Here is a 14353-nt window from a genome sequence, read left to right on the forward strand (position 1 = left end):
ATTACCTTCTTGATGGCTAATTTCTCCCAACTGAGTTTAAGCTCACAATTTCCTGACTCCTGAAAATTGGCTGTGACTGCCACCAAACTGTATCCAGAAACGCAACCATTTGTCACCTCCCCTGCTATCACTTTGGTCCAAGCCACAGTCATGTCTTCTTTAGATTATTGCAACAGTTTCCTAAATGGTCTTCCTGCTGCTGCACTTACCCTTTAGAGTCTCTGCTCAGCAGAGCATCCAGGTGATCTTGTTAATTCAAGTCAGTACCCTCCTCTGTACCCTGCACTGGCTTCCTATCTCATCAGAGTGAGCACTACATGGTCTGCCCTCTGTGTCCCCCTGATCTCATCTTATCACTCTTCACCTTGCTCACTACACTCCAGCCACATAGGATTCCTTGCTGTTTCTTAAACCCTCCAGGAGTACTCCTGCCTCCTGTTTTTGCATTTGCTATTTCCTCCACCCTAAAATCATCACTGACTACATAGGCACATGGCTTTCTCTTTAACATCCTCTAGGTTTTTATTCAAAATAGTCTCCCTGGCTTTCCTAGCTAAAATTCTAATCCCCTCTCAACATCTCAAAACTCCATTCTTTTGCTTTTTTCTCCTTATCATGTCACTAATACGTTAAATATTTAATTATCTTGTTTAAAAAAGGTCTTCCCCAAAAGAATGCAATTTTGCTCCATGAAGGCAAGAATCTTTGTCTATTTTATTAGCTGCTAGAATATCTCCTGACACATAGTAGGCATTTAGTAATTATTTGCAGTATGAATAAATGAATCCTGATGAGACAAGCCTGGATTATCTCCATCCACCTATCGTTATGCAGATAACTTTGATATAGTCTTTGGACTCACCAAGTGATGCGATCTGGAGCCATATATCCTATATTATCAGCATTATAATCTAGGGATTAGCTTGCTTTCCAAATTGCATAGTGACTGAGCTAGAACTCTTATAATTCAGTATGTTCTAGGAATTCTTTGGACTTTATTTTATTAAGTGGGGATCATGAAAACAAATTCTGAGTTCTTGAAGGAACTGCATCCATCCTAGGAACTGCGCTGCTGAGGGAAATGAGCACATCTGCCTTCTCTCGTCCAAGACTGAGTAGAGTAAGAAATAAGGAAAGACAAGTTTTGGACTTCAGTTTTTTAAACTTTAACTCATAAAGTCAAAAGAATTTTATTTAGGACTTTAATCCCTTTGGGCTTTAACTTATTTAGACTTAACTTGCAAGGGAATCTAATTTTTTTATTGTAATTTCTCCCTGGAATTTGATAATAGGAAGAAGTCTATATTCAGATGGGAAGCATCTTATTATTTTATATATTTTATACATAATATGTATACTTTTATATTATATATGATTTTATATGTTAAAATATATAATTATTTATATATTAAGGCTAAAACTTTCCCTCTTCTCCAGTGTTTCTTTCCTTGTGGAAAGAGCTTCACTGGCACAGTACTCCTGTCTGTTGTCTGCCAACCTCTCTCACTCCTCCCCAGGGAAACACTAGTGACTTTCCTTATTGATAAGTTTGGAAGAATGTATATAATCATGTATATTTTATATGTATAAAATAGAGACAGGATCTTGCTTTATATTTATATAATTATATATTGTTAACATATATAATCATATAATATATATATAATAGAGACAGGGTCTTGCTCTATGACCCAGGCTTAAGTACACCCAGGCTCATAGCTCACTGCAGCCTCCAACACCGGAGCTCAAGAGATCCTCCTGCCTCAGTCTCTCAAGCAGCTAGAACTACAGGCACATGCCAGCAAGCTTGGCCAATTTTAAAATTTTTTATAGAGCTGAAGTCTCACCATGTTGCCCAAGTTGGTCTCAAACTCCTGGCCTCAGTGATCCTTCCACCTCAGCCTCCCAAAGTACTAGGATTATAGGCATGAGCCACTGTGCCTGCCTTGTTATATACTATTATTGGGGTATTTTTGTGCTGTCATTCAGTGCCATTGTGGAACTTCTGATGGGCTATATACATGTTACATCCACGAAAATCCACTGCTCACACTTCCTGCTGTGAGGATCATAATGGACTGATGGCCTCTGGACCCATCATCATGTTCACACTGAGGCACTTCCTACTAGCTGCTTCTACCAATGACTGAAGATGACTAGGGTACTAAAACATGCCCATTCCAGTGAAATAGAACTCTTCCAACAAGGAACTTTGGCTGAAGGATTTTCCATCAACCAGGTTTAACTTTTCTAAGAACTGCTGCATTGCAGTCTAAGATTCTACCTACCCAGTTGTCCTTCCTTCCCTCTCTTCTTGCACAGATGTCAGACCTACACTATGCTTTGGAGGCATTCCCTGTCTTCACCTGCTCCTCCATCCAATAAATCTCTTCCATTTCTCATCTTTTCTTGGCATCTGCTTCTCATTGGACCCAAAGATACATACTATGTAATAGGACAACTTGGCTAGACATCGTCTGGGGTGGGAAATTGATTTTCAGCCATGGGTACAATGTTGCCTACAAGTTATTTTATGTAATGTATTAATCTGGCCTATTTCAGAGCATTCTGTGGTCAGAAGCAACCCTGGACAGTACCAGGAGGACCCACAGCACAGAGGATCACAATTAGTGTTAGGAGAACAGTCTTATGAATAGAATAGTAAGAATAGAACTATCTTGATTGTCTGTTGATCGCTTCTCCACAAGAGGATGACTACAGCTTGATGGAATATAGGCTAAATGGTCAAGCCCAACGTATTAAGAGAATTAGAGTCTGGGAAATGTTCAGGGCTAAAACTGTCCCTCTACTCCAGTGTTTCTTTCCTTGTGGAAAGAGCTTCACTGGCACAATACCCCTGTGTGCTCTCTGCCAACCTCTGTCAGTCCTCCCCAGGGAAACACTAGTGACTTTCCTTATTGATAAGTTTGGAAGAAGAATTTTACAATGCTCATCTCAGCTCCTTCCTCCTTCATTTTAACATAATATCCACAGAGAGCATGCACTCTATTCTGTTCCTCTATATCATATATTTTACAGGGGCAGGCTCATGCACAGGGAGACCAGCAGGTCCAGCTGGTCTATATGCGTGGCGCTATGTGTCAGTAAACCTATTATTCCTACACATCTAAGCCACATCCTCAATTCTAGCCTTTAGCAGTTTATCAGGTGATATTGTGACTGCTATTTATTTTTTCCGTTTTGCCTTATAATTGATTCAGAATTCCATTAATATATTTCCCTTTTTACCTAGCAGAAAACAGGTATATCAACTTCTACAAGATTATACAGCTAATAAGTGTCAGAATTAGAACTCAAGGAAAAGTCCTTAGCCTCTCTGCTTTTTAATTTTGCCATTTCTTTTTATAGCTCTGTTTCATGATAAAGGCTTTTGATGCACATGAATTAGAAACATCCAATTACTGAATACATCAGTAGTGTTGATAAGGTTTGGTCCTGTAGGCCTGCATTTATTTATCCTGGATTTTTAAGGTTTTTAAACTATTAAATTGTTACATTTGAAATCTCTCCCTGAGTGTCTTGACAAACATTTCGAAACAGATTATTTCTTTTTTTTTTTTTCTTTTTCATTCAGACAGGATCTCACTCTGTAGCTTAGATTGGAGTGCAGCAGTGTGATCACAGCTCACTGCAGCCTTGACCTCCCTGGGCCCAGGTGATCATCCTGAGAAAAGGTGATTTCATTTCCCAACTTCCAACTATGCTATAAAGCTACAGTAACCAAAACAGCATGGTACTGGTACAGAAACACATAGACCAATGGAACAGAAAAGAGAATCCAGAAATAAAGCTGCACACTTGTAGCCATGTAATCTTCAACAAAATTGACAAAAAATAAGCAATGGGGAAAGGACTGTCTGTTCAATAAATTGTGCAGGGGGAGCTGGCTAGCCATATGCAGGGCAATGAAACTGAGCCTCTACATTTTACCATATACAGAAATTAACTCAAGATGGATTAAAAATGTAAATGTAAGACCACAAACTAGAAGAATTCTAGAAGAAAATCAAGGAAATGCCATTCTAGACATTGGCCTTGGGAAAGAATTTATGACAAGTTCTCAAAAGCAATTACAGCAAAAGCAAAAACTGACAAGTGGCACCTAATTAAACTAAAGAGATTCTGCATAGCAAAATAAACTATCAACAGAGTAAACAGACAACCTACACATTGGAAGAAAATATTTGCAAATTATGCATCCAATAAAAGCCTGATATCCAGAATCTATATGGAACTTAAACAATTGAACAAGCAAAAAACAAATAACCCTAATTAAAATAGGCAAAAGAAGCCAGGCACAGTAGCTCACGCCTATAATCCCAGCACTTTGGGAGGCTGAGGCAGGAGGATTGCTTGATTCCAGGAGTTTGAGACCAGCCTGGGCAACATAGTGAGACCCCGTCTCTACAAAAAATAAACACAATTAGCACCAGGCATGGTATTGCATGCCTGTAGTCCTAGCTACTTGGGAGGCCGAGGTGGGAGGATCACTTGAACCTGGGAGACTGAGGCTGCAATGAGCCAAGATCATGCCGCTGTATTCCAACCTGGGTGACAGAGTGAGACTCTGTCTCAAAAAAATAAAAAAATTAATGGACAAAAAAAAACATGAACAGACACTTCCCAACAGGGGACACAGAAGTGGCTGGGAAACATGAAAAGATGCTCCACATCACTAATCCTCAGAGAAATGCAAATCAAAACTGCAGTGAGATACCATCTCACACCAGTCATAATGGCTATTATTAAAAGTCAAAAAACAACAGCTGCTGGCAAGGCTTCAGAGAAAATGGAACACTTATACACTATTGATGGGAATGCAAATTAGTTCAGCCACTGTGGAAAGCAGTTGGAGATTTTTCAAAGAACTTAAAACAGAACTATTATTCAACCTAGCAATCCCATTACTAGGTATATATCCAAAAGAAAATAAATTCTACCAAAAATACACATGTATTCTCATGTTCATCACAGCACTATTCACAATAGCGAAGACATGAAATCAACCTAGATACCCATCGGTGGTGGATTGGATAAAGAAAATGTGGTACATATAACCCATGGAATACTATACAGCCATAAAAAGGATGAACTCATGTTCTTTGCAGCAATTAGAGGTCATTATCCTAAGCAAATTAACACAAGAAGAGAAAACTGAATACCACATGTTCTCACTTATAAGTAGGAGTTAAACATTGGGTACTTATGGACATAAAGATGGCAGCAGTAGACTCCAGGAATTACCAGAGGAAGAAGGGAGGGAAGGGGGCAAGGGTTGAAAAACTATTAGGTACGATACTCCTTACCTAGATGATGGGATTATTCATACCCCAAACCTCAGCATCATGTAATATATTCAGGTAACAAACCTGTACATGTACCTCTAACTCAAAAACGTTGAAAATAATTAATTTTTTAAAAGAGGTGATTTCAAGAAAAATCTGACTTCTAACTACCTTATTTTCTCATGTGACCTCTAGCATATTACAAGGAATGGACTAAAATTGCATGTACCCCAAATATTTTTATCTTTTCATTGGGGCCCTAGGAAGGCCTGAATATAGAGATGTCACATATATTCTACAGAACATAACCAGTCAAGAAAGTAGAATTAGGCTGGGTGCGGCGGCTCACATCTGTAATCCCAACACTTTTGGAGGCGGAGGTGGGTGGATCACTTGAGGTCAGTGGTTCAAGATCAGCCTGGGCAACATGGTGAAACCCTGTCTCTAATGAAAATACAAAAAAAAAAAATTAGCCAGGCGTGGTGACATATGCCTGGAATCCCAGCTACTCAGGAGGCTGAGGCAGGAGAATCACTTGAACCCAGGAGTTGGAGGCTGCAGTGAGCTAAGAATGAATATGAATACGAATATTTACTTCAAACTCTATCTCTTTCAGCTTACTGGAAAGGACATTTAGTAGTTAGAGGAAATGTATTTTAATGGTGGGAAGAGTTTGCTAAGAGTGATTTTCAGAGTATTTTGTAGGGATCCAACAGAAGATTATATGATAACTTTCTCAAAAGAGAGTTAAGCATCAGTCTTTTTTCTCTTGTAAAGGAATCAAGCCACAAGCTGTATCCCTGTCACCAGAGCTATGGAATTAAAACTTCGCTTTGCATTTGAATTCCTGGAATATTTCTTGATATTGATTTCCAATTCGTAATTTTATTGATCTGTTTTTCCTGTCACTACATTTCTGCATTTTGTATAAACACTTAATTTGTTTCTTGAATTTGTAATTAAACAGTCAACCAGCTTAAGTCCAATAAGAATTTACTGAAGCCAAATATTTGCTGCTTTTAGTATGCCTAATAATTTCCATCTTTGTCTTACTTGAATAATTAGCTGGAAATATTTTATGTTTAGTCTATACATGGAATATTTTGTATGGTATTAGAACCCTTGCAAATAACAGGAAAATTCAGCACAAAACACTATGACACGCACCCAACACTCTGAGTTAGTGGACTCATAGGGTGCAATAAAAAAAAACAACTTTTCCGCCTCTCCTCATTGCCCATTTTGAGGAAGTGGTCCTTTACTTGAGAGAAATTCAGAGCAGATCACTCCTAGATAATAAAGTCATCTGATTACATCTTGTCATATGGATAGTCCTCTTTTGTTAATTAAAAGTTAAGTAATTTAAGTGTAAGAGTCAAAGTTCAAAATTTCATTTAAAATTTCTCCCCTTAACAAAGTGCTTACAGTGGGAGAGGGGTGCTTAGCTGGCTTCATCTCTCTTTCCCTACCTGGTGAGTTACTTATCCTTCCTTACTCACCATCAGGCTGCCTCTGGATCCTCCAGGGTTAAAACAGTGAGAGGAATAAGAGGGAGCAAGAAATGTCTTCCTGACTGTCACCAATGTAATTTGGCATTGGTTACCTCTAGCTGTGACAAATATTTAAATCCAGCTCTTTCTGGCTGATGTTCCAAGCTGACGATTCTTCTCACAGTTGCTTTCATGGGTACATTGGAAGCCCCCACATCAAACAGTCTATAGTGTGGGTGAAGCATTGACCTTCAACTGGTTACTTATGTATCCCCCCATAGCAGTGGAAATCAGGTGAACCCATCTTCTATTGGGGTCACTTGATCTTTCTGAGCAGAACTCAGTTGAAATCTGAAATGGCTCCAGGCTGGCTCTCATCTGCCGAGCCCACACCTAATCCATGAGAAACCCTTACCATCTTTGTTCCTGCTTTCAGTGTAAATTCAGCTAGCACTCAATGCAGGCTGGGTTCTGCCTTTCTCTATATATTTACCTGCTCTTTAGACCAGTACCTGCAGCCTCTTGTCTTGCACATCCAAGTTTTATTTAAACTTTATTACCACCAACAGCCATTTTTAGTACCTTCCAAAAGGCTACTCCAAGATTATGAGCATGACTTTCTACTCCTTCCATCAAAAAAAGGTCAAATTTCATACACTTTGTAGACTATAAAATTATAAGAAATATAATATATATACATATACATACACATATACAGAAATAAGTTTCTATTAGTATGATTTTTTCATACCTCTGAAAGTCTAAAAGGAGCTAGAAAGCCTGACACAGAGCTCTCTGCCCAATGAATGTGCCAGGTCAAGGGCACTCTTTTCCCCAAACAAATGTCCCAAAGAGGTGGTGATAAATGAGACAGTTTTCTTTGCTACTCCCAAAAAGCTTGGTGATAGCTCAGCCTTTTCATTGCCAAGACAGTTTTGCCCAAGAGTCTAGTTCTGGAAAACTGTCTCTATCACATAACTGAAATTCCCTCTCCAATTGTAGTTTAGTGTTCATGAGTTTCTCCATCCTGCTGGATCCTCTTGCTCTAATGGGAGGCACCTAAAAAATAGATGTGCCATTATAGGTGGTTCTACTGAACCGGAGCTAGGACCCACTGATGCATGTGTGTTATGCTGGGTGTGAAGTATGAACTCATGAATATATAGTGAGGAACCAGTGAGGACTCTATGTAGAGAGTGAGAGGATTGACTACATTTTGGGTAGACATGAAAGGTGGAGAATGGTGAAGGGTGCGGGTAAACATCGATCTCATTACCTTTTTCTGACAGTAAGCCCTTCACGAGATTTTCTCATGCATGAAGTTATTTGGCATGGACCTTAACGGAATTCTCATTTAGCAAAATGGTTATGTGCATAGTTATTGAGGGTTAGACAACTTGGATTTTAATCTCATTCTTCCACTCACTAGATATGTGTCCTCGGACAAGTTACCTGAGCAAGTTCATGGAGTCGGCAGTAGGGGTGTTCACTTTTGCTTGTTAAGGCATCTATAAATCTCTTAAACTCTGATTCTGAAGCCCATGGCATCCTGATTTTCCCCAAAGTGAGCATGTAGACAGGATTATGTGATCATGAAGAACCCCTTGCTCTATTTGTATTAAGCCTCCATTCACCCAGAGTCACCAGCTCAAGAGACTGAGTCTGAGAGGGTTTACATCTTCTCCAGGCCATATCTAGAGGCTTTCAGGCAATAATGCAAGTAGCTAGATTTGTGTTTTGAGGTGGAAGAACAGCAGCCTTTAGTTGGTTTCAAGTGCAGATTTCATCCCAGACCCAGGAATAGTTATGTAGCTGGGCATCCAGGAGGCTAGAACATAGTTTAGGACCAGGAAAGAACCCCCAAAATCCTTGGCTGTAGTAGTTTGGGGATTTTTACTCCAGTATTACACCATTGATCTGTCAGCTACTCCTCTCTTGTTTGTTTCCAACACAAGTCCCACTCCCCCCAATTTAGGCAGCACCCTTGAGTCAGCACTGACCCATTTGTGTTGCAAGACCTCGTGCAAGTTGCTTGTGTAACTGATGTTTGGCTCCTTACTCCTGAAATAGCAAACTGGCAATCACCTGAAATAGGGAGTCAAAGCTGAATTTCTAAAATGGAATAATGCATGACATAATGCTATTTACTGGGAATGAGTGACTTGTTTCCCTATCTAAAATTTAATTTCTTTAATAGTACTTCTAAGATATTTGGTTTAAAAAAAAACACACATAATAATACTAAACAAAAAATTGGAACTACACAAAAGTGGGAAAGAATGCCAATGTGAAAGCCAGAAATAAAGAAATGTTGGGGCATTCCACGATGGCCAAATAAGAACAGCTCCTGTCTGCAGCTCCCAGCAGGAGCGACGCAGAAGATGGGTGATTTCTGCATTTCCAACTGAGGTACATGGTGCATCTCATTGGGACTGGTTGGACACTGGGTGCAGCCCATGGAGGGTGAGCAGAAACAGGGTGGGGCATCACCTCACCTGGGAAGCACAAGGGATTGGGGGATTTCCCTTTCCTAGCCAAGGGAAGCCGTGACAGACTACCTGGAAAAATGGGACACTCCCGATCAAATACTGTGCTGTTCCCAAGGTCTTAGCAACCAGCAGACATGGTGATTCTCTTCTGTTCCTGGCTCAGCAGCTCCCACGCCCACAGAGCCTTGCTCACTGCTAGCACAGCAGTCTGAGATCGATCTGCGAGACAGCAGCCTGGCTCGGGGAAGGGCATCCACCATGGCTGAGGCTTGAGTAGGTAAAAAAAAGTGGTGGGAAACTCGAACTGAGTGGAGCCCATGTAGCTCAACAAGGCCTACTGCCTCTAGACTTCACCTCTGTGGGCAGGGCATGGCTGAACAAATGGCAGCAGACAACTTCTGCAGACTTAAATGTCCCTGTCTGATAGCTCTGCAGAGAGCAATGGTTCTCCCAGCATGGCGTTTGAACTCTGAGAACAGACAGACTGCATCCTCAAGTGGGTCCCTGACCCCTGTATAACCTAACTGGGAGACACTTCCCAGTAGGGGCCAACAGACACCTCATATAGGTGGCTGCCCCCTGGGACGAAGCTTCCAGAGTAAGGATCAGGCAGCAATATTTGCTGTTCTGCAGCCTCTGCTGCTGATACCCAGGCAAACAGGGTCTGGAGTGGAACTCCGGCAAGCTCCAACAGACCTGCAGCTGACGGACCTGACCATTAGAAAGAAAACTAACAAACAGAAAGGAATAGCATAACATCAACAAAAATGTCATCTACACCAAAACCCCATCTGTAGGTCACCAACATCAAAGACCAAAGGTAGATAAAACCACAAAGATGGGGAGAAACCAGAGCAGAAAAGCTGAAAATTCTAAAAATCACAGCACCTCTTCCCCTCCAAAGGAACGCAGCTCCTCGCCAGCAATGGAACAAAGCTGAATGGAGAATGACTTTGATGAGTTGACAGAAGCAGGCTTCAGAAGGTCAGTAATAACAAACTTCTCAGAGCTAAAAAGAGGATGTTCAAACTCATCTCAAGGAAGCTAAAAACTTTGGAAAAAAATTAGACGAATGGCTAACTAGAATAAACAGTGTAGAGAAGACCTTAAATGACCTGATGGAGCTGAAAACCATGGTATGAGAACTTTGTGATGCATGCACAGGCTTCAATAGCCAATTCAAACAAGTGGAAGAAAGGGTATCAGTGATTGAAGATCAAATTGATGAAATAAAGTGAGAAAACAAGGTTAGAGAAAAAAGAGTAAAAAGAAACGAAAAAAGCCTCCAAGAAATATGGGACTATATGAAAAGACAAAATCTATGTCTGATTGGTGTACCTGAAAGTGATGGGGAGAATGGAAACAAGTTGGAAAACACTCTGTAGGATAGTATCCAGGAAAACTTCTCCAACCTACCAAGGCAGGCCAACATTCAAATTCAGGAAATATAGAGAATGCCACAAACATAATCCTCAAGAAGAGCAACCCCAAGACACATAATTGTCAGATTCACCAAAGTTGAAATGAAGGAAAAAATGTTAGGGCAGCCAGAGAGAAAGGTTGGGTTACCCACAAAGGGAAGCCCATCAGACTAACAGCGGATCTCTCGGCAGAAACTCTACAAGCCAGAAGAGAATGGGGGCCAATATTCAACATTCTTAAAGAAAAGAATTTTCAACCCAGAATTTCATATCCAGCCAAACTAAGCTTCATAAGTGAAGAAGAAATAAAATCCTTTACAGACAAGCAAATGCTGAGAGATTTTGTCACCACCAGGTCTGCCTTACAAGAGCTCCTGAAGGAAGCACTAAACATGGAAAGGAACAACCGGTACCAGCCACTGCAAAAACATGCCAAATTGTCAAGACCATTGATGCTAAGAAGAAACTGCACCAACTAATGAGCAAAATAACCAGCTAACATCATAATGACAGGATCAAATTCACACATAACAATATTAACCTTAAATGCAAATGGGCTAAATGCTCCAATTAAAAGACACAGACTGGCAAATTGGATAGAGTCAAGACCCATCAGTGTGCTGTATTCAGGAGACCCATTTCATGTGCAGAGACACACATAGGCTCAAAATAAAGGGATGGAGGAAGATCTACCAAGCAAATGGAAAACAAAAAAAAAGCAGGGGTTGCAGCCCTAGTCTCTGATAAAACGGACCTTAAACCAACAAAGATCAAAAGAGACAAAGAAGGCTATTATATAATGGTAAAGGAATCAATTCAACAAGAAGAGCTAGCTATCCTAAATTTATATGCACTCAATACAGGAGCACTCAGATTCAAAAAGCAAATCCTTAGAGACCTACAAAGAGACTTAGATTCCCACACAGTAATAATGGGAGACTTTAACACCCCACTGTCAACATTAGAGAGATCAACAAGACAGAAACTTAACAAGGATATCCAGGAATTGAACATAGCTCTGCACCAAGCAGACCTAATAGACATCTACAGAACTCTCCACCCCAAATCAATAGAATATACGTTCTTCTCAGCACCACATCACACTTATTCCAAAATTGACCATATACTTGGAAGTAAAGCACTCCTCAGCAATTTTCTGCTCTTTTCTAGTTCTGTAAAATACAGAATTTCTAATTCTGTAAAAGAAATTTCTGTTCTTTTACAGAATTACAGCAATTCTGTAAAAGAACAGAAATTATAACAAACTGTCTCTCAGACCACAGTGCAATCAAATTAGAACTCAGGATTAAGACATATACACCATGGAATGCTATGCAGCCATAAAAAAGGATGAGTTCATGTCTTTTGTAGGGACATGGATGAAGCTGGAAACCATCATTCTCAGCAAACTATCACAAGGACAAAAAACCAAACACCACATGTTCTCACTCATAGGTGAGAATTGAACAATGAGAACACTTGGACACAGGAAGGGGAACATCACACACCGGGGCCTGTTGTGGGGTGGGAGGAAAGGGGAGGGATAGTATTAAGAGATATACCTAATGTAAATGATGAGTTAATGGGTGCAGCACATCAACATGGCCCATGTATATATATGTAACAAACCTGCACGTTGTGCACATGTACCCTAGAACTTAAAGTGTAATTTAAAAAAAATAAAAATAAAATAAAAAAGAAATAGTATGCAAAAAAATAAATAAATAAATTCACTAAAAACCACACAACTACATGGAAACTGAACAACTTACTCCTGAATGACTACTGGGTAAATAATGGAATGAAGGCAAAAATAAAGATGTTTTTTGAAACCAATGAAAACAAAGATACAACATACCAGAATCTCTAGGACACATTTAAAGTGTGTAGAGGAAAATTTATAGCACTAAATGCCCACAAGAGACCGCAGGAAAGATCTAAAATTGACACCCTAACATCACAATTAAAAGAACTAAAGAAGCAAGAACAAACAAATTCAAAAGCTAGCAGAAGGCAAGAAATAACTAAGATCAGAGCAGAACTGAAGAAGATAGAGACACAAAAAACCCTTCAAAAAATCAATGAATCTAGGAGCTGGTTTTTCGAAAAGATCAACAAAATTGATCGACCACTAGCAAGACTAATAAAGACGAAAAGAGAAGAATCAAATAGATGGAATAAAAAATGATAAAGGGGATATCACCACCACTCTCACAGAAATACAAACTACCATCAGAGAATACTATAAACACGTCTATGCAAGTAAACTAGAAAATCTAAAAGAAATGGATAAATTCCTGGACACAAACACCCTCCCAAGACTAAACCAGGAAGAAGTTGAATCTGAATAGACCAATAACAGGCTCTGAAATTGAGGCAATAATTAATAGCCTACCAACCAAAAAAGTCCAGGACCAGATGGATTCACAGCCGAATTCTACCAGAGGTACTAAGAGGAGCTGACACCATTCCTTCTGAAATGATTCCAATCAATAGAAAAAAGGGAATCTTCCCTAACTTATTTTATGAGACCAACATCATCTTAATACCAAAGCCTGGCACAGACACAACGAAAAAAAGAGAATTTTAGACCAATATCCCTGATGAACATCGATGCAAAAATCCTCAATAAAATACTGGCAAACTGAAACCAGGAGCACATCAAAAAGCTTATCCACCATGATCAAGTGGGCTTCATCCCTGGGATGCAAGGCTGGTTCAATATACACAAATCAATAAACGTAATCCATCACGTAAACAGAACCAACGACAAAAACCACATGATTATCTCAATAGATGCAGAAAAGGCCTTTGACAAAATTCAACAGCCCTTCATGCTAAAAACTCAATAAATTAGGTATTGATGGGACATATCTCAAAATAATAAGAGCTATTTATGACAAACCCACAGCCAATATCATACTGAGTGGGCAAAAACTGGAAGCATTCCCTTTGAAAACTGGCATAAGACAAGGATGCCCTCTCTCACCACTCCCATTCAACATAGTGTTGGAAGTTCTGACCAGGGCAATCAGGCAGGAGAAAGAAATAAAGGGTATTCAATTAGGAAAAGAGGAAGTCAAATTGTCCCTCTTTGCAGATGACATGATTGTATATTTAGAAAATCCCATCATCTCAGCCCAAAATCTCCTTAAGCTGATAAGCAACTTCAGCAGTCTCAGGATACAAAATCAATGTGCAAAAATCACAAGCATTCCTATACACCAGTAACACAAACAGAGAGCCAAATCATGAGTGAACTCCCATTCACAATTGCTTCAAATAGAATAAAATACCTAGGAATCCAACTTACAAGAGATGTAAGTCCCCAGGCAGACTTGCCTTTATGTCTTACTGACCACAGCTGCATAAGGCAACCTATTCATTCCTACAGCATTTACTGGTGAGGGGAGTGATTGGCCTAGGGAAGCACAGGCTAAGGGCATGAGGGTGAATTACAAGGGAAGATACAGTGTTCTCTTAGAAAAGAGGAAGAAAGAGAATGAATTTTGAGTAAACAACACCAATGTCTACTCACCCACTGGGGATTTACATGCCAGAATTAACTTTCTGCTGCCTTACCCAGGACCACACACTGAATAGTCACAGATTTTGCTGAAAGAAAGCTGATTTTTGTTCCTTTCTCT

At 39.8% G+C, this 14353-nt stretch overlaps 1 long non-coding RNA gene across 1 annotated transcript in view; it reads left to right on the plus strand.

The window, feature by feature from the left end:
- LOC119624490 (uncharacterized) overlaps window positions 1-14353 on the plus strand; it is an 86853-nt gene that overhangs the window by 27364 nt on the left and 45136 nt on the right. The window lies entirely within an intron of this gene.

This window comes from Chlorocebus sabaeus, chromosome 1, assembly GCF_047675955.1.
Source record: "Chlorocebus sabaeus isolate Y175 chromosome 1, mChlSab1.0.hap1, whole genome shotgun sequence".
Classification (NCBI taxonomy): domain Eukaryota; kingdom Metazoa; phylum Chordata; class Mammalia; order Primates; family Cercopithecidae; genus Chlorocebus; species Chlorocebus sabaeus.